This window comes from Narcine bancroftii, chromosome 10 (genome assembly GCF_036971445.1).
Source record: "Narcine bancroftii isolate sNarBan1 chromosome 10, sNarBan1.hap1, whole genome shotgun sequence".
NCBI lineage: Eukaryota > Metazoa > Chordata > Chondrichthyes > Torpediniformes > Narcinidae > Narcine > Narcine bancroftii.
In genome coordinates this window covers 12023358-12044593 of record NC_091478.1, presented here as the reverse complement: position 1 = coordinate 12044593, position 21236 = coordinate 12023358, and the positions used below count along the sequence as shown (strand labels likewise).

General features: G+C 41.1%; 1 protein-coding gene across 2 annotated transcripts in view; it reads right to left on the bottom strand.

Moving 5' to 3' along the window:
- LOC138744166 (phospholipid phosphatase 4-like) overlaps positions 1–21236 on the bottom strand; it is a 185484-nt gene that overhangs the window by 137421 nt on the left and 26827 nt on the right. The window contains exon 2 of one of the 2 annotated variants that reach the window (XM_069899861.1): positions 14511–14675. The exons of the other annotated variant lie outside the window; for it this stretch is intronic. The gene's annotated coding sequence lies outside the window, so the exon portion shown is untranslated. The remainder of the gene's footprint in view (positions 1–14510; positions 14676–21236) is intronic. 2 annotated transcript variants of the gene reach the window in all.

Sequence of the window (21236 nt, the reverse complement as noted above, 5' to 3'; positions counted from 1 at the left end):
TGCAAGTGAAGTTTGTTCAGTGTAGATACAGTATAGTATTTTTGTCTTTTGTATTTTAAACTATTTTTAAGGCAGCTCTATTAGTCAGGCATTGTAAGATGAAGTCTCAAGCAACAGAAAATACACTTAACCAACATCTATCAATCACCATAAGTGCTGGATACCAGGAGTTTTACTGTATTTGGCAAAGTCGATAGGAGCTTTAGTGCCCCATGAAATGCCCACAGAAATATAGAAAATTAGCTCATTTTCAGGTAAACCTTTCGATGGTTCTCTTGTATAAAAAGAAACCCACAGGGTGATATGATAATGCTGCTGCCTGGACTTGATCCTGACCTTGGGTGCAGTCTGTGCAGAGTTTGGATGTTCTTCATGAGATTGCATGGATAACCCCCCCCCCCCCCCACCCCCAGGTGTTCCAGTTTCCTCCCACATGCCCAAGATGTAGTGATTAGTAACGTTAATTGCCTACTCCAAATTATCCCAATATAGTTGTGGCAGGAGAATCAGGTGGAAGGAGGAGTATTGGTGAGGATGTTAGGTGGTAATGATAAGAATTGTGAAGATGGGTGCTTGGTGGTTGATGTGGACAAAGGAGCAATTTCCAAGCTGTACGATTCTATATATAACTGGTGCTACCAATTGCCCACCTGTTATAAAAACAATGGCCAGGGAATTCTTTGGAACAGCTGGCCACCCATGCTTAGTATCCAACCATTTGATTGGAACCTATTTGGTGCCTAAAGATTCATTCCGTCCACCACTTTACTACCAAACTCACAAACCTACCATTTCTACCACTTGGGGCAAAGGCTTCTGGCTCACAGGAAAGTGACCCACACTCTTCCCTTCAAGTCAGACACCTTAACTTGGAATTATAATTCAGTTCCTTCATTATTACTAAGATCTAAATTGAAGAACCCTTTAGCCAACAAAATTGTGGGAGAAGTTTTCACCAAAGGGGACTGAGAGAAACACAAAAGTCTGCAGACCCTGTGACTGTAGTAAAAACACAGCAAAATGCTGGAGCGTGGATCTTCCAGTGGCCACCTGTTTCAATTCCCCATCCCATTTTCTTGCCGACATGTCTGTTCATGGTCTAATGAACTGCCAGACTGAGACCACCCATAAATTGAAGGAACAGAATCTCATCTTCTGACTGGGCACCCTCCAACCGGATGGCATTAATAATGACTTCTCTGGCTTCTGTTAAATCCCCCCCACTCCTTCTTCCCAATCATCTCTCTCCCTTCCCTGTCTCCTTTAGCACAGACATAAAAAATTCTTACCTCCTCCCACATCATATCCAATTAACACCTTTTGTTGGTCTGGATTTCTCCCCCATTTCTGTGACTTCCTGCTTCTGGCTTATTCTGCTTATTCCTTGAAGAAGGGCTCAGGCCCGAAATGTCACCGATGTACCCCTGTCTCCTCGAGATGCTGAAAAGACTGGCTGAGTTCCTCCAGCATTTCGGTGTGTTTTCACCAAGAGGACTGCAGCAGTTTGGACTTTTGTAGGGTAGTCAATGTTATCAGCTGCACCCACGTACAAAAGAAATCACTTGTCTACCCAATGAACCTAGACCACTGGGGAGGGGGCACTGGGAGAAGAGGGACTTTCCTTTCCTTTTTATTTTTTTTGGACCTTTTCTATGTTTTTCTATTGTTATTATATTAATCGAGTCTATATTCTGTATTTTCTTAAAACTTAAATAAAATATTCAAACAACAAAAAAAAGAACCTACTCACACCTTGAAAATCCCCTGCTGAGCACTTCCTCAAAGAAAGTGGCTCCAACCTGTGAGGAAACTGATTGTAAATGTCATGGACATGGTTCACCAGCTGGAGAAACCAAACCCCCAGGGTGAACAGGTTGTCAAACAAGAATGGTTCTTTCACAAACATTAAAAAAAATAAACATATACCACTATATATTTGAAATCTCTCGCATATACGCACGCTCACACACACACACACACACACACACACACACACACACACACACACACACACACACACACACACACACACACACATGCACACACACATAATTTATAAAAAAAAAGTACATTACCAATAATCTACCTCTCCCCCACTCATTGCCAATCCCCTCTGTTGAAAAGAATGGAACTTGTACCAGATCAGAGGCGGTTCCCCAGTTCAACTCCTGGAAAATTGGAGGTCATTCATCCTCCATCTCTGGAGCTCAGCCTCAGAGAGCAGTGGAATAGACAGTGGTGATCAGCTGTGCAGAAGATGAGGGAAGCCTGAGCATACTCACAATTACTGAGGCAAGTTCTGATCGACATGCTGAGCTTATGGACTACTTTTAAAATTCTGGACCAAGCATTTCAGTTTTAAGAAAAATTAAGCAGCTTCACTAATCACAGCCCATTTGCAATGCATATGGAAAGTCAAAATATATTTGTGTTTAGGAATATCTGAAAATAATCAATAAAAGCTATGAGAGGCTTGCTTAAAGGAAGATACAAGTGCACAATGCATGAAGTGCATCAGAATGGATAGGAAGGTCATTGACATGAACATTAGATTAATCGTAAATTGGTGTCGACCAGAAGGGCAAGTGATATGCCCTGAACAGTGTGGGTGCCACCTCTCTTCTTAGCAGATAGAGATACTTTGAATAGGAGCACAAAGAACAATTTGAAATTGCCACAATCTTCAAATAAAAACGACGAAGACTGAAAGAAAACCTGGACAGATGAGCCTCCTTGTGGATGCAATCATGAAGGCTCGCCAGCGGCTATAACTTTGTGAGGTGCCTGAGGAGATTTATTATGTCACCGAAGACTCTCAAAAGCTTCGACAGGTGTAATGTGGAGAGCATTCTGGCTGGTTGTATCGCTGCCTGGTATGGAGGTGCCAATGCTCAGAACAAGAAAACCTCCAGAGGATTGTTAACTCGGCCTGCGACATCACAGACACCGTCTTCACTCCAGCGAGGACATTTACACAAGGTGGTGTCTTAAGAAAGTACCCTCTATCCTCAAGGACCCCCACCACCCAGGCCATGCCCTCTTCCCTCTGTTACCATCAGGGAAAAGGTACAGGAGCCCGAAGACGACCACTCAATGGCACAAGGACAGCTTCTTCCTCTCTGCCATCAGATTTCCGAATGATCAATGAACCACAGACACTGCCTTACTTTGACCTTTCTTGCACTAGTTTTATTTATTGTTGCAAGATGGTTTTATAGGATTGTTTGCCCTGTGACCCTGCCGCAAAACAATGAATTTTGTGACTTGTTCATGACAATAATTTCTGATTCTGGTTCTGAATCTGAGTGAAAAGACTATGGGAAAAAAATGTTATATTTCTAAAGTAATGAATTGTGGAAGGAAAATATCAAGGAATTGGAGTATTTTAATGGAATTCAAATGAAATTGTGTGTTGGCAATGTGACCATACTCCCGATAATGCCGTATTATACAAGTCTTGGAATTCTGCCTTAACAACTTAATAAGTTTGGTAACTGCATATTAAAGTACGAATGCCCAAGAAGTAACAACACTTCATTACAATCGCGTTTTAATCAGTCATCTTGACGCATCATCTCACTTCTTCAGCCTAGAGGAAATCCTTCACCTTGTCGTCTTAAATGATCCGTAGTTGAGCTGAGTAGATTAACCCATCTTGGACCCTCTGATGTCGTTGAGCGCTCAGGCCACTTTTGCAGTATGATCAGGGAAAACTGAGATAGTTACCCCCTTACGGTGCTCTCTGGCATGGCCTAGGATATCCACACAATCGCTCCACTCATGGCACTTTATCCAGTCCAAATTCCTCTTTTAATAAAGCTGATACTGTGTTTTTCCTTGTGCTGTTGGTTCTTTCAGGAACCTCCATTATCCTGATGATATTTCTCTGGAACCTCACTTTCAAATCCTCACATCTGTTTTCCAGCTTTATCAATTCAGCAGTGAGAGTTTTAATTTTTTTTTGTTGCATTGAGCTGATGTCATCGGTACACCCTGACATTGAACGGTTTATCTCCCCAACAGTACCTTTAATTTCTCTCAGTTTGATGAACTTTACTAATACAATTTGTAGGAGCTTTGTAAATAATATACTCACTGGTTTTATAATATTGCATTTATTATAACTTTCCTCAAAAGTTTGCATAAGTGGTTAAAGTACCAAATCTTGTCAATAAAAGCTGTAGAGGGTATTTATTTTATTTTATAATCACTGGGTACCTCAGAAGATATTGTTATAAAGAGAATTTTCAAATACCAGGCCTAGAGCCTATGGGTGCATCAAAGGGTGCTTTGAATCAGTATTGTGCAGAAGGCCAGTATGTGACATACCTTTTTATTGTCATAAAGAAACTTGGGTTCTTTTAAAACAACATTAGCTATTACACATACCGTGTGGAGGCATCCATCTTGAATCTAACCGAGCTGCCACAGTCTCCAACTCCCCTCTAGTGGTCAGGAGGATCACTAACACTCTGTAATGACACAATGCATCATCCTACTGCACTTGGGGTCCAGCATGAATCTTGAGGAAGGACTAACATAAACAACCTCTGATTCACTCTGGAGCTACTTGAAGGAAATGCATATTTGGTAGAGGGCTACAGATTGAAGAGGTGTGACATTTGAGGTGTTACTGAGATTGGATAAAAGGAGATCTTATTCAGATTCCAGATTTATCGTCAGAGTACGTACATGACATTACATATGACCCTCAGATTCTTTTTTCCCCTTTGGGCCAGGCAGATTGTCACTTACTGGTAGTGCAATAAAGAAATGACACAATGTACACATCTCTTCTCTTTGGCTTGGCTTCGCGGACGAAGATTTATGGAGGGGTAAATGTCCACGTCAGCTGCAGGCTCGTTTGTGGCTGACAAGTCCGATGCGGGACAGGCAGACACTGTTGCAGCGGTTGCAGGGGAAAATTGGTGGGTTGGGGTTGGGTGTTGGGTTTTTCCTCCTTTGTCTTTTGTCAGTGAGGTGGGCTCTGCGGTCTTCTTCAAAGGAGGTTGCTGCCCGCCGAACTGTGAGGCGCCAAGATGCACAGTTTGAGGCGAGATCAGCCCACTGGCGGTGGTCAATGGGGCAGGTACCAAGAGATTTCTTTAGGCAGTCCTTGTACCTCTTCTTTGGTGCACCTCTGACACGATGGCCAGTGGAGAGCTCGCCATATAACACGATCTTGGGAAGGCGATGGTCCTCCATTCTGGAGACGTGACCTACCCAGCACAGTTTGACCTTCAGCAGCGTGGATTCGATGCTGTCGGCCTCAACCATCTCGAGTACTTCGATGTTAGGGATGAAGTCGCTCCAAAGAATGTTGAGGATGGAGCGGAGACAATGCTGGTGGAAGCGTTCTAGGAGCCGTAGGTGATGCCGGTAGAGGACCCATGATTCGGAGCCGAACAAGAGTGTGGGTATGACAACGGCTCTGTATACGCTTATCTTTGTGAGGTTTTTCAGTTGGTTGTTTTTCCAGACTCTTTTGTGTAGTCTTCCAAAGGCGCTATTTGCCTTGGCGAGTCTGTTGTCTATCTCATTGTCGATCCTTGCATCCGATGAAATGTACACATATAAACAAATAAACAATACAGAGAGGAGAGAAAAAAAATGCAAAAGTAAGAATCCCTGATTGAGTTTGTCGTTGAGGAGTCTGATGGTGGAGGGGGAGCAGCTATTCCTGAACCTGGTGGTGTGAGTCTTGTGGCACCTGTACCTCTTTCCTGATGGTAGCAGCAAGAACAGAGCGTGTGGTGGATCCTTGATGATTGCTGTTGCTCTCTGACGGCAATGTTCTCCATAGATGTTCTTGATGGTGGGAAGGGATATGCCTGTGATGTCATTGTCTGTCCCCACTACCTTTTGCAGGGCTCAGGGGTATTGGTGTCCCCATACCAGACTGTGATGCAGCCAGCCAGCACATTTTCCACCACACCTCTGTAGAAATTTGCCAGGGATTCATACCAAACCTCCACAACCTCCTTCTTCATGATGCCATTGGTGTGTTGGGTCCAGGAAAGATCCTCCAAGATAATCATTCCCAAGAACTTAAATTTGCTCACCCTCTCTATCTCTGATCCCCCAATGATCAATGGATCATACAGCTGGTTTTCCCTTGCTGAAGCCAACAATCAGCTCATTGGTTTTGGTGACATTGAATGTTGGTGCATCATTCGGCCAAATCTCCGTCCTGTATGAAGATTCATCACCTGTTTTTATACAACCTACTACTGTGGAATCGTCAATGAATTTGTAGATGGTGTTCTCATACTGAGCCACGTAGTTATGGGTGTAAAGTGAGTAGAGCAGAGGGCTAAGAATGCAGCCCTGGTATTGATGGAAATTATCAAGGAGATATTGTTACCTATCTTCACTGATTGTGGTCTGGAGGTGAGGAAATCCAGGATCCAATTACACAATGGGATGTTAACTCCCAGGTCTTGCTGATCAGTTTTGAGGGGTTGATGGTGTTAAATGCCAAACTGTAGTTGCTAAAGAGGACACTGATGGATGCATCTTTGCTGTTGAAATGTTCCGGTGCTTTGTGTAGAGCAGTGCTTCTCAACCTTTTTCTTTCACTCACATCCCACTCTAAGTATTCCCTATGCCATCGGTGCTCTACGATTAGTAAGGGATTGGTTAAGGTGGTATGTGAGTAGAAAGAAAAAGTTTGCAAACCATTGTTTTAATTGTACCTAATTGACTTGTTATGTGCACGGTTTCATAACTCCAAAGGAAATGGGCCAATGATAATTTTTCTGAAGCAAAATATTTCAGTAACAATTGGGTCTAGAGCAGTGATTCTCAACCTTCCCTTCCCACTGACATACCGCCTTAAGTGATGGCAAAGGGATTACTTAAAGTGGTTGGTGAGTGGGAAGAAAAATATTGAGAGCCAGTGAGATGGCATCCACCATCTCTTTGTTGTTCAGTAGGTGAATTGGAACATATCCATGTTGCCGCTCAGACAGGAGCTGATATGCTTCAACACCAGCCTTTTAAAGCACTTCAACACTATTGATGTGAGTGCCACTGGCCCATAGTCATTTAGGCAGGTTACCACACTCTTCTTGATGCCTGTTTGAAACATTTCGGACCATTGCAAAGATGGATTGAAAATTTGGGTGTTAGATCTGTGCAATTTGGGTATATGGAGGTTTGATGACCTTGAATATTGTATTGGATGCAATTGGCTGGGTTGGGAGGGGTATAAGGATGAGATAGAGCTGGGGTACAATTCTGTTTAAAGTTCAAATTTATTGTTGGAGACTATGATATGATATCACATATCTGTCATTTGACACAAAGAATGTAGTAAAGGTCTTAATTTGTATTTCTAAGATCATTGAATAAGACCAAAGATAGTTACACCAAAATAAGTTCTTAATATACAGTAAAACTCTCGGTATCTGGCACTATTAGGAATTGGTAGATGCCGGTTAAGTGAATTTTCTGGTTGCTTAAGATTGCATGTTTCATGTTGGGTGAACTAATCGCTAGGGGACACCAATTTTAAACATTTTTTACCTATTTATGTTCCACTATTTTTTTTGCCTGTGGCTTGAGGCTACCAGTTTCTTGAATTCTGGATAACAGGGATTTTTACTGCATCTGCTTCCGCAGCAGTGTGAATAGTTTTCTCCTCAGTTCACCATGATACTTAAGTAAAAATAAAGCAGAACCTGATGAGGAACATGTCTGCACATTGAACTCAACTTGAAAAGTTTGACTCTGAGTAAGTGGGAAAAATTTAGGCTGTTTAGAGGAATAAGAAACACAACTGGTTTTCATCTGTTTGATCAGTTATTCGGCACAGTAGGGAATGACACAAGGAGAGATAATAAGGTGTTAGACAAAGGGAGAATTATTTATTTTCTTGGAATCAAATGGTGAAATTTTACATGCCTGTATTGTTCCAAGTTTCTCCAATCAACCTGCACCCAAACATATTCACAGACTCAGCTGGAGCCTGTGACAGTTACAGTAGCCTATAATTTCCTTGACTCCAGATTATTTAAAGGCAAAATGGACATTTAAAAAATCACCCATCGTCATTCATACAATTCAATCAGTGACAGTTTTAGTCACCAGGCAAAGAAAATGCACTTTTCTCCATTTAGAAAATTCTCCATTATTTGCAATTCAAGACTAGAATTTATTTCGCATAATGCAATTTTTGTGAAATATTAAAGAAATTTCAAACCAATCACTGTGTTTTGAAATACATTTACATATGCATTGCTCAAGTATAGCACTGGCAATTCTTCGCTCTGCTTTCGTAAACCTTAAAGAGTAGGAGATGCCATGAATGGCATCTAATTCCCTTCAAGATTTTTATTTTCATTTAGCTACACTCCTGTGGATGCCAATAAGGACCCTTCATCAGACTCCTCAACAACAAACTCAATCAGAGACTCATTTAAGGACTCTTACTTGTGCACTTTATTGATTTTTTTTCCTTTCTGTATTGCACACAAGTTTGTTTATATTTCATTTTTTGTTTACATGTGTATCTTTTTAAAAAATTTTTAATTTTTCACACTATGAACCATACTGACCAAAATACACACAAACATTTCCCTCTTGAATATACACAGTGTCATTTTCTCCCCTTTCTCCCCCTCCCTTCCATCCCTCCTTCACACCCCCCCCACCCACTCAACATTCAACATATATGATACATTAAACCCATTAAACAATGTCATCACACAATGAAAATAAACAAGAAAATTGTGTCATCTACTTTTACACACTGGATCAGTTCATTTCGTCGTCTTCTCCTTCTGTCATTTTAGGTGGTGGAGGTCCGTGGTAGGACTTGTCTGTTGTGTTCCATGTACGGTTCCCAAATTTATTCAAATACTGTGATGTTATTTCTTAAATTATATGTTATTTTTTTCCAATGGAATACATTTATTCATTTCTATGTAGCATTGCTGTATTCTTAGGCTATCTTCTGATTTCCAGGTTGACATTATACATTTTTTTGCTACAGCTAAGGCTGTGTATGTATCTTCTTAAGTACAGTTTTTTTCATGACTAATAAGTAGTAATTCTGCCTTGCCGGCAAGAAAAACAATCTCAGGGTTATAAGTGATGTTGTCTATGTTTCTTCTTGGCTTGGCTTCGCGGACGAAGATTTATGGAGGGGGTAAATGTCCACGTCAGCTGCAGGCTCGTTTGTGGCTGACAAGTCCGATGCGGGACAGGCAGACACGGTTGCAGCGGTTGCAGGGGAAAATTGGTTGGTTGGGGTTGGGCATTGGGTTTTTCCTCCTTTGCCTTTTGTCAGTGAGGTGGGCTCTGCGATCTTCTTCAAAGGAGGTTGCTGCCGGCCAAACTGTGAGGCGCCAAGATGCACGGTTTGAGGCGATATCAGCCCACTGGCGGTGGTTGTTGTACTTTGATAATAAATCTGAACATAGAGCTTTTCTACTCTTGTATTCAAAGTGCTGATTAAGGTAGGCCAGTATACCAAATGCCTTTTGACCTCATTATCTACCTCCATTATCACCATCACAGGTCTTTGAAGTTGCAACCAATATTCCTCTGTTCCTCAATACTCCCGACCATACACGGTGTATGTCCTAGCCTCACTGATGTTTCCCTTTCCTCACTGTTCTGGTTCCTCCAGTTCCTAAGAGAGTACAAGTTTCAGAGATGCTGACAAATGAGGCTCGGCAAGTGATCGCACTGTATGGTGCACGCTGAAGGAACCATGATTTTTTTCAGGGAGAAGAATTAGGAACAGAATTGATGAAGCCAAATGAATTTACTTTAAAAAATGAAAGAGTCATGAACATGGAATATTCATGGAAATATTCAAAAACCAATTCTATTTACCCTGGATTCTAAAGATAAATGAAAGCAATGCAGTAAAAGGACATCAGGTATAATTCTGCCAGCTAAGTTTGATTATTTTTCCTGCAGACCAAACAATGCACAATGAAGGATCTTGTCCAGGTAATTAAAAGACATGTAATGCCTATTGTGTTGAGAAGTCTTTTATTCTTATCTGGTTGTGAACAGTGAGGATTGAACATCTAATACAATACAAGAGAAACTGAAGGCTGTTACACTACATTCTTTATGCTGGTATCATTACACAATGATGTTTTATTGCCAAATTAAATGAGTCTGAAAATAACAGCTGCTTTATGTGCTTGCATTTCTAAGAAATAAGGCAGCTGGAGATTTGTATGAGGACTTCAATCACTGCTTTTTCATTCTGCCTTCAGAGAGATTGAACAAGTACACATGTGAAATACAAGCATGTTCACTTTAGGCCACCATTAAATGTTTTTGCTGCACCTCTGGGTTTCGCAACTGGACAAGTAGATTTTGAGCTTCATAACTCAATCCTCAAAAGAATCTTACAGCAGTTGACGACACGACTGAAACCATGAAATTATCCACGGCAGTTTGAATTTTGAGAACTAATATGCCTAGATGCACTTCAGCAACGTGATATGTCATTTGATAATGCAACTGAGGACCTCTTGGCACAAATTATTTCTGACCATGCAGCGAGTGGGTTGTGCCCAATAGTCCAAGCTACTTTTTCTGAGACACCTTTAACAATACAGTTCCTCAATCTAAAATTAATGCACAGACAGTAAAACTCACATTTGGAGAAAAAAGACATAGCATCCATATTTGACAGCAGGAAACTAGTCGAGACCTCCCACAACTGACAGATGATTATGAACTAGGGGAGGAGATACAGGCAGAATTCCTTCTGTGGGAGGCAGGAATGGTATCATAGTATCTGTCAAACAGGACCAAGAGACTCACATGTCCCATACATTGTAAAATAGCTTGCATTGATGCTTTGAAGAGATTAATGTTATGCAGTGCCAGAAATCCAGAATTTGAAAATTGCAGGTCCAGGATGATGCATGAGACTGACCAAAAAAGCCAAACGTTTTGTAACTATGTGGCATTTTTCATGATATTGAAGTTTTAATATGTTTTACAGTCAAAATTTACTTGTGAAGTCTTGTCATTATGGAAAATCCTGATACTGAAAGATTTAGTTTAAATTCAGATCTGGAGCAGACATATCTCCCTTTGCCATTCCTGTTTGTAGTGTCAGAGGATGAGGGGAAGTCGAAGAAGTGGGACAGAAAGGAATGCCAATGTTGCTGACTTCAAGAAGCTGTAACACAGGATATTATGTGGTACAGTGGGAGTTCATTGTACGAGTGCATTGGCTCTTCTGAGCTACATGGAGATGTAGCTCGCTGTTCACATTTCACCATCTGCTGCAGAAAGAGTGTCATGGCTTCTTTCAACAACCGGCAAAGCCACTGCAACAGAGCTGAGGGTGGCAGCAGGTTTTAGCTTTTGTGCCTCCAATGAGTACCAAAAATGTTGTCTCAAACTAGTAATAAAGCCATAAGATATAGGTGCAGTGGGCCATTTGGCCCATCAAGTCTGCTCTGCCATTCCCTCATAAGCTGATCCATTCTCCCACTTAGCCCTACTCCCTTGCCTTCTCCCCATAACCTTTGATATCAGGACTATTCAGATATCTACAATCTCTGCCTTAAATAGACCCAGTGACCTGGCCTTCACAGTCACCGATAGCAGCAAATTCCAAAGGTTCACCACTCTCTGGCTAAAGAAATTCCTCTGTATCTCTGTTTTAAATGGGCATTCTTTAATCCTGAAGTGGTGTTCTCCTGCCTTGACACTCCTACCACTGGAAACAACTTTACCATTTTGACTCTGTCCAGGCCTTTCAACATTTGAAATGGTTCTATGAGGTTCTCTCCCACCTCACCCACTCCCATTCTTCAAGTCCAAGACGCATCGAACATTCTTCATTTGCTAATCCTTTCATGGAAATATTCAAGAAATATTCAAGAATATTTCATTCCTTTCATTCCAACAATCATTCTTGTGAATCTTCCCTGAACCCTTTCTTAAATAAGGAGCCCAAAACTGTACCCCGTCATCCAAGAGAGGCCTCACCAGTGTCTTATAAAATCTCAACATCACATCCCTGTTTTTATATCCTAATCCTCCCAATATGAATGCCAACATTGTATTCGCCTTCTTCAGCATCTATTCAACATGGAGTTAACCTTTAGAGTATCCTGCATGAGGACTCCCAAATCCTTATGTACCTTCGAATTTTGAATTTTCTATCCATCTGCCCTATTATTCCTTCTACCAAAGTGCAGGAACATGCACTTTCCAACATTGTATTTCATTTACCATTTCTTTACCCGTTCTCCTAATCTATCTACGCCTCTCTGCAGCCTCTCCATTTCCTTATCACTACCTGCCACTCCACCTCTCTTTACATCATCTGAAAACTTAGCCAAAAGCCATTATTCCACAATCTAAATCCTTAACATACAGTGTAAAAAGTAATGGCCCCAACACTGGCTCCTGTGGAACACCTTGTGCCTCACGTGTGGCACCTTGCCAAAGGACATTTGAAAGTTCAATTATACAACATCTATTGCATGTCCTTAGTCTAAACTGCTTGTGGTTTCCTCACAAAATTGCATTTGGTTTGTCAGGAAAGATTTTCCCCTCACGGACTTTGGCCTTTCTTGTCACGCACCTTCAGGTACTCCATAATCTCCTCTTTGACAATCGACTCGAACAACTTCCCAACCACCGATGTTAGGCAAACAATCTATTATGGTTTTTACACATAAAGAATGTAATTTTGTCCATAGTCAATTTTCACACTTAGTTTCCAGAGTGGCCGTTCATACAGAACAACCTGTGTACGGATATCGCCATGTGCTTAGACAAAGTACCGTAGGTGCGGTACTTATGTAGGCTGAACGCGAGTCAACATCCCCCATGACATATGAAGTACGTGCGATGAACAGCGTCACTGCATCGATGTTGTCAGTGACGTCACTCACCGGCGTCCAAAAAAGCCCCAAGACAGAAGAGTGAAATGGCTCTAGATACACAGCTCCTGTTAATGCCAGCATCATTTCCAATGATTCAACATAGTGGTTGACTGCTGCTGGTAAGTAAACGTCACCTTGCTTCATATTTAAATCTCCTGCATTGCAATGTTACGAGCTGAACACATCACTGTGTGTTACAATGTATGTCGTATACATTAGCCCGCTGTTGTGGACCACCTGTCTCGAGCTGCCGCAGGAAAATATTCCATACCTTTTACACAGTCTGCAAATTTGTAAATGGTGTTGCTGCTGTATCGAGCCACGCAGTCATAGGGTTAGAAGAGGGGGCTAAGAATACAGCCTCCCTCCTGTATGCTACCATGGTATCATCGGCAGATTTATAGATGGTGTTATTGTCGTACCGAGCCACAAAGTTGTAGGTGTAAAGTGAGTAGAGCAGGGGGCTAAGAACACAGCCCTGTGGTTTTCTGATACCGATGGAGATTGTGGAGAAGTTCTTACCAATCCTCACTGATTGTGGTCTAGAGTTGAGGAAGTCCATGATCCAATTACAAAGTGGGAGGTTGAATCCCAGGTCTTGGAGTTTGCTGATCAGTTTTGATGGGATGTTGGTGTTAAATGCCAAACTGTAGGTAATAAAGAGCATCCTGATGAATGCATTTTACTGTCCAGGTGTTCCAGGGCCTTGTGTAATGCCAGTAAGATGGCATCCTGTTGCCTCGAGAGGCGAAATGGAACATATCCATATCGCCGCTCAGACAGGAGCTGATATGTTTCGATGCCAGCCTTTCAAAGCACTTCATCACTGTTGATGTAACTGCTACTGGTTGGAAGCATGCAATCTTCTTTCCCAGAAAGAGTGGCCAGAATTGTTTTGATGATCTTCTTGCATTCTGCTTTGAAATAAATTTTGCATTAGGTTGTCTCGGAAAGGTACCAGGAACCAGTATGCGGTCGATTTACTGTTGCATGATTTAATTGCAGTTCTTCTGATTGCATTTTACTAAAATAACGATTCTCCTCTGCTCAGATAAAAATCACTAAAATATACACAGGAGTAAGACCATGCGACCCTCTGAGTCTGCACCCGTAATGCAGAATGTACTGAATCTAGCTCAGAACACCATGCACATCTCCCTTCCCTCCATTGGTTCCACCTGCATCTCCCGTTGCCTAGGAAAGACAGCCCCTTCTCCCCATCACGCCCCCCCCCAAAAAAAAACACTGGGCACACTCTCTTCTTCCTCATCCCATCAGGAAGAATGTTCAAGGATGTGAAATTTTGCATCAGCAGGGCCAAAGATAATTTCTTTCCCACAGCCAACAGACTCCAGAATGAACCCCACAAACAGTACTATCTCATGGCCTTGCAATGTACTGACTGATCTTTTTCATTGTACAATGCCCTCTACAATTGTGCTCTTGTTCCTCTACTATATGGCTGCATGCATGTTAGAGCTGACTTGCTAGACTGCTCGTGGAAGAACCCTTCTCACTGTAGCAAGTATAATGTAATGATAAATAATCATGGCTGTTTATCCACTTCTATCACACTTCTCCCTTCTCCCCATATCCCTTGATCCTTTTAGCCTTAAGCAATATACTTACCTCCATGAATTTACTTAATGACCTGCCTTCCACTGCCTTCTGTGGTAGAGGGTTCCATAGGTCCACCAACTTCTGGGAGAAGAAATGTCTGCTGGTCTTGGTTCTAACTGATGCTGATACTCCTGGGTCAGAACTCTATAGCCATTGGGAACATCCTCCCAGAATCTATTAAAATGAGAATTTTTATAAGTTTCTGTGACATTCTCTCTCTTGTTTTTCTATATTCCAGTCACATCAGTGTAACTTATACAAGCTCTCCTTGTAGGTCTTTGAATGAACATTCAGTGTAGAAGAGACATGAAACGATTCCACAATTTAAGTTAGTTTTATATATCAAAAAAGATAATCTTTGAGTGTTATGTTTCAGAACAGAATTTGTTCTTGGATTCCACTACCATATCATTAGCTGTGATCCCATTTCTTTCAACAGAGATTTTCTTTGGCACTCATAGAAAATGATTGTGACAATTTGGTAAACACAATGAAAACCTGACATAGCTTTTATTTCAAGTTATATTACTTCCAGAGTTATTACCCAAGGCTGACAGACACAATGGGACAGCTACATTCAGATTTATCTCTGCAATCAAAAGCTATCAAAGAAAGCCATTGCACAAAATATCATCCAGCAGAGGGGTGGAAAATAGCCTCAAGAAACTGGTAATGTGCCGATTAATACTTGTCTTGCAAATGCCCAGAATTGTTACAAATGTTGTTACCGGTGTAGGTATGACAGCAGGGCTATGTGTGGAGGTCGGGTTTAATGTTAATACTTTAAAAAAGTCAGTGGCATTATCAGTTGATTATTGAAAGCAAAGATAGCATTTATTAGTGACAAAGGTTAAGAATGGCTACAGAATAGCAAATAGGATAGGCAGCAGTTTCATCTCTTTTCAACTGAAGTAAAAGATTCGAGCAGATGAAAAAGCCTGTCTCCAGCCTGAGGGCATCCATATCAACCTCTAATTTCCATTAACACCCCCCTTTCTCTATTTCCCCCAACCCTCTGCCTTCCTTTCTCCAGCTCCCCCTCCCTTCGGGGTTCCTATCAGAGAGCATCTTTCTCAGCCCTCCATCCCCCTTCCCACCTGCATCTACCCATCACCTGCTCACCTATGCTCATTTCCCCTTCCCCTCTCATCCCAACCTGATTCGGCATTAGCCTGATTAACGATGGTAATGTTTCAGACACCTCTCCAACCACCAAATGAGAACTGCCATCTACCATAAGTACCTGGCAGGGCATATATTGACGCTGGTAACATTAATTGGTCACCACCCTCTTGGATATGGTGTACACATATGGAGCCATTAAATGCAAGTTTCTAAACAGCTTGCTTGGCCCTTCCATTGGGAGAACATTCTGTCTGCACCAGGACTATTAATATGCATTCCTTTGGCAACTCAAAGATACATTTGTCTCCTCTAGGCAAACAAATCCAATTATTGATATAGTACAAAAGAACTCTTCCCAATACTTGGCAAGGGCCGAACAAGACCAAAACATATGAATTAAGCTAATATGAGGGTAAATACGAGCTAATTTAACTTTGGACATATAAGCTCTATGCACAACTTTGATTTGTAACAGGTGAGTGAGAGGCACAAAGAGAAGATGTATTAACCAACTTAAAAATAGGGTTCCAAGAATTGTCAGAAATAGAAATCTGGATGTCCTGCTCCCATGCCATTAATTTTATCCACTGAAGCTTGCCTTGATTTCAGTAGAACATCATATATAATAGCTATTAACCTTCTCTGGTTGAAGATTGTCAACTGTTTCTATCCAATTCATAACAGGAACCTGCAAGAATTTTAAAGATTGAGAATGGAGAAAGCCCCTAATCTGCAAATATCTAAACAAAAATGAGAATTTGATAAATTACATTTAAAAGAAAGTTGCTGAAATATCACAAGATTATAATCAATAAATAAGCCATGTCCCTCCTACACATTCCCAGTGGCTGTCTGATGTGACGGTATGCCTGACTTTAGGGAAAAAAAAATAGATGCTCTACTACTGAAATGAATTTTAACTTTGTAGGTTTATGGAGTCCTTTTCTTAATTATTTTCAGAATTTATAAGGCTACAGATCCCACTTAGTGATTTGGCTGCTTCAGTAGTGGAGCATGTATGTTCAACCAACAACTTCATAAGGTTGGGATTAGACTATTAGTATAACTTGTATCGTAGGTTACTCGTAGTTATATATATAGTTACTTTGTTGGATATTTATTATTATGTATTATTTACTGCTAAAATTCAATAAAAATATTAAAAGAATAAATAAATCATAATTTTTTAAAAATACCTAATCTGGACCATTCTCGAAAAGCAGAATCCATTAAAGAAGGTTGAAAAAATAATTCAATAAAATGGGACTGAAAAGAAGAAACCTTTAGAGCCCAAAATCTTTTTTGAACTGAAACCACATCCTAATTGTATGTTTAGCCACTAGATAATCATTCTTTTTGGAAGGTGTTCTAAGAGATCGGATAGCTCAAGGGCTACACTCTCCATCATGCTGACTGAACACCAGCATCTGGAAAAACCAGGGAAGGCGGCGTTTGTGTCATCGATTCATTGTGGTGCACAGTTGTGACAGACGTGTCCCAGTCCTGCTCCCCTGACCCGGAACATCAGGCAATCAAGTGTTGCCTATTCTATACGCCAAGGGAGTTCACCGCCATCATCCTGGTTGCAGTGTACATTCCGCCCCAGGCTAAAGTCAGGCTGGCACTGGAAGGACTGAGCACTGTAATAAACAGCCATGAGTCAGCACATCCGGATGCCTTCCCGATCACTGTGGGAGACTTCAATAAGGCCAACCTGAAGAAGTCTCTAACTACCACCAAAAAAAAGGTTCAGCACAGACTAGAAGGGCAGAAGGGGCCTGTTTTTGTGCTGAAGTTATTCTGTGGTTCTATTCTTAATTATTTTAATTTTTTAAATTTATTTTTGATTTTTTTTTGCCAGTTGCTTGAGGCTGCCGATTACTTGAATTCCAGATGCCAGGGGTTTTACTGTATTATGTACGGATCAGGAATCATTTCCTACTCGAGGAAAATTATACTTGCAGTTGAGGGTTACAGCAAAGGTTTGCCAGTTTGGTTCCTGTCATGGGAGGTTTGACATGTGAGAAAGATTAAGCAGGGTTGGCCTTTCCTTTCCTGGATCTAAAGAATAAAAAGTAATTTTGTGGAAAAATGTTTGAAATTCTTAAGCATTTGATAAGGTGGATTGATCTTTTCTCTGGCAGTGTTATCTTGAACCAGGGTTCACAATCTCAAAATAAGATTTTGGCCATTCAGGACAAAGAAAAGAAATTTCATTGCCAAGAAGGTAATGAATCTTAGGAATTCTCTATCAAAGACAGTTGTCGAGGCACATTCACTGAGTGTATTCTAGATAGATTTTCGAACCATTCATCTCGAAGGAAATTGAAGAATATATGGTTAGTGTAGGAAAATTGCACTGATGTAAAAGAACAGTCACTGAATAAGGAGGTATGAGCAATGGAGTTACCTGTTTCTGATAGTATTTATTACATTCTTGTGTTCAGCTATCATTGGGATACATGTTATTGCCCTGGTATGCAGAAAGTTCTCTTGGTCTTGGTAACCTATTTCTGTGCATCAATGATGCAGGAAAAGATACATCCTGGGGCCTATTGCATTAGCCCCCTGGTTCCTACTGGAAATGGGGGAAGAGATTACAATGATCATTTCATTCTTCCTGGTCACAGGAAGATTGGAGTATTGTGATATCATCTCCTTGATAATGAAGGCATTAAGGGGAATCATGGGAATTATAGACTGGTGATCCTTCCCACAGACTATTGGAGAGAATACTTTGGGACAAGATTTAGAAGAAGTTAAAGCATAACCTTCACAGAGACAGTCAGCTTGGCTTTGTGAAGGGAAGGTCATGCCTCACTGGCCTGAATTTTTCAAGAAAGTGGCAAAAGAAATTGATGAAGATAGGGCAGTGGATGTGATGTATATGGATTTTAGTCAGGGATTTGACAAGCTTCCCCCATCGTAGGCTCAATTAGAAAGTCATAAGGCATGGGGTCCATGGATTCTTGGTTGCATGGATTCGGAATAGGCTTGCCTGCAGAAGGCAGAGAGTGGCAGTAGATAGCACATATTCTGCCTGGAGGTTGGTGACCAGTGATATTCTGCAGGGATCGGATCTGAGATCCCTGCTCTTTGTGGTTTTTGTAAATGATGGATGAAGAAGTGGAGGGGTGTGTAATTTGGCAGATATCATTTTGATGCAATTTTGTCAGAATTTACAGCAGGATCCAGAGTTGGGTGGAGAAGTGGCAGATGGAGTATGAAGTGATGTTATTTATGGAGGGTGGAACTTGAAGGTGGACTAAGTGATTAATAGTAGGATTCTTAACAATAAGAAGGAACAAAGTTATCTCATCAGTCATGAGATTGAGTTCAAGAGCCATAATGTTACAGCTCCATAAACCTCTGGTTAGACCTCATTTGGAGCATCGTGTTCAGTCCTGGTTGTCTCTTTACAGGAAGGATGGAAAGGCTTTAGAGAGGGTGCAGGGGAGATTTTACAAGGACATTCCCTGGACTGTAACCTTGTCTCGTGAAGCAAGGATGAGCAGACTCATGATTTTCTCTTTGAAGTGACAAAGGATGAGATGTTACTTAATAGAGGTGGACATCCAACACCTTATTCCTGGGGTGACAATAGTAAATACCAGAGGATATTGTTTAAAGTGAGCAGTGAAAAATTTAGAGGAAACGTCTTCTACATGGAGAATGATTTGCCGGGGGTGGTGATGGAGGCTGGTACAATAGCAACATTTAAAAAACACTCTTTGGCAGGCACAAGGATGTAAGAAAAATAAGAGAATTATGGATATGTGGTAAGGAAGGGTTAGATTGTAGTGGAGTTTATATAGGTCTGCACCACATCATGAGCTGAAGGTCCTGTAATGTTCTATATTCTATTAGTCCACCTTGAAACTAGTAGCCTTGTTCTTCAGATACCTCTGTATTTCCCTTCCTGAAGTCAACAATCAGCTTCTTGGCTTTGGTGACATTGAGTGTGAGATTATTGTTAGTACACCGTTTAGCTAAGTTTTCAATCTCCCCTGGACGCTGACTCATCACCTCTTTTTATACAACCTATTACCATAGTATTGTCAGCAAATTTGTAGCTGGTGTTGTTGTCACGGGTGTAAATTGAGTAGAGCAAGGGGTGAAGTCCGCAGATCTGTGGTGCTCCGGTGCTGATGGAGATTGTGGAGGAGATGTTCTTTTCTATCTGGCAGCATTCTTGCTTCACTTTTATTTCATTTTCTTAGCTTGTCATGGGATTTGAACTCAGTCTCTTAATCACAGGCCCACTAAAATAAGTGATACCACAGTATATCCTATCCATTTCATCTCTGTGACTAGGTTCCTTTAGCAATGTAGGGTGGGGTTTCTTTCTTTTGATCTGGCCTATTATTTTCTCCACATTTGATACTCATCTTCCAGAAATATTTCCAGTTAATAAATATTCAACTAAAAATGAACATCATCTGATTTTCCGCTTGGGCACTCTCCAGCTGGATGCCATTATCATCGACATTGCCGGTTTCTGCTAACCGGCTCTCCTTTCCCTCAGCTCTCCACCCTCTTCCGTCTCTATTCACCCAGCCATCCCTCCTCCCCCTGCCTGCTGGTGTGCCCTCCCTCCCTTCTCCACCTATTACCTCCTGCTTTTGTGACCATGCTCCTCCCCCCCAAATCCTCCCCCCCCCACCCCCCCCCGTGCGTTTAAATTTGGGCACTTGCTGACATTATGTCTATTTATCTTTGCTATATAAAGTATTTTTACCCCCTCCATAAATCTTCGTCCGCGAAGCCAAGCCAAAGAAAAAGAAAGAAAATAAAGTATACTGTTTGACCTGCTGAGTTTCTCCAGTATTGTGTTTTTACTTCAACCACAGTGTCTGCAGATCTTCATGTTTACTAATACATTTTCAATGTTGTACCCAGTACTTTGTGCCAATATTCCCAATAAAATCATCCCAGCTCATTCAATTACAACAATTTCTATGTTTTTAATTCACTTTCATTAAAGTGCTTGAATCCGCTTGTGGTCACAAATCAATAGTCCCTTGGTACATTTATTTTGATTAATCTCACTCAACTTCCCTGAGGTCTCTGCTTAAAAGAAAATTAGGAACTTTTCCAATGCCAATTATTTGACATTAGTCGCATATGCTGTGATGGTTTAAAAAACTGAATGCATCATTTTTGTTGCCTTTACAACTCTGTGTGAAATACTAAATGGCACTCAATTCCAAATATGCCCGTTGAGAATAGATACTTTAAAAAAAAAACTAAACAAAATAAAGACAGACATACAGTAGCTTATTGTATATTTCTCATAGTGTCATCAAGTTCCGCAGCAAGACACAGGCCCCCTGGCTCAACTTGTCCATCCATACTCACCAGGTTTGCCCGATTTACCTCTATTCAACCCATATCCCTCTAGCCCTTTAACCGCTAAATTGAACTGGAATTTATGCTGGTGATGTAATTTTTTTTCAGACCAGAGTTAAAAGAAGTTTATGCCCCTAAGATAATTAATCATTAACATTTAGTGTGAATGCTCCCTCTGGTTAGTTAACTTCTATTGCTTTAACATAAAATCAACGCTGAAATTAACTTCTTGTGCAGTCAGATCACGGTTAGCCCAAATGG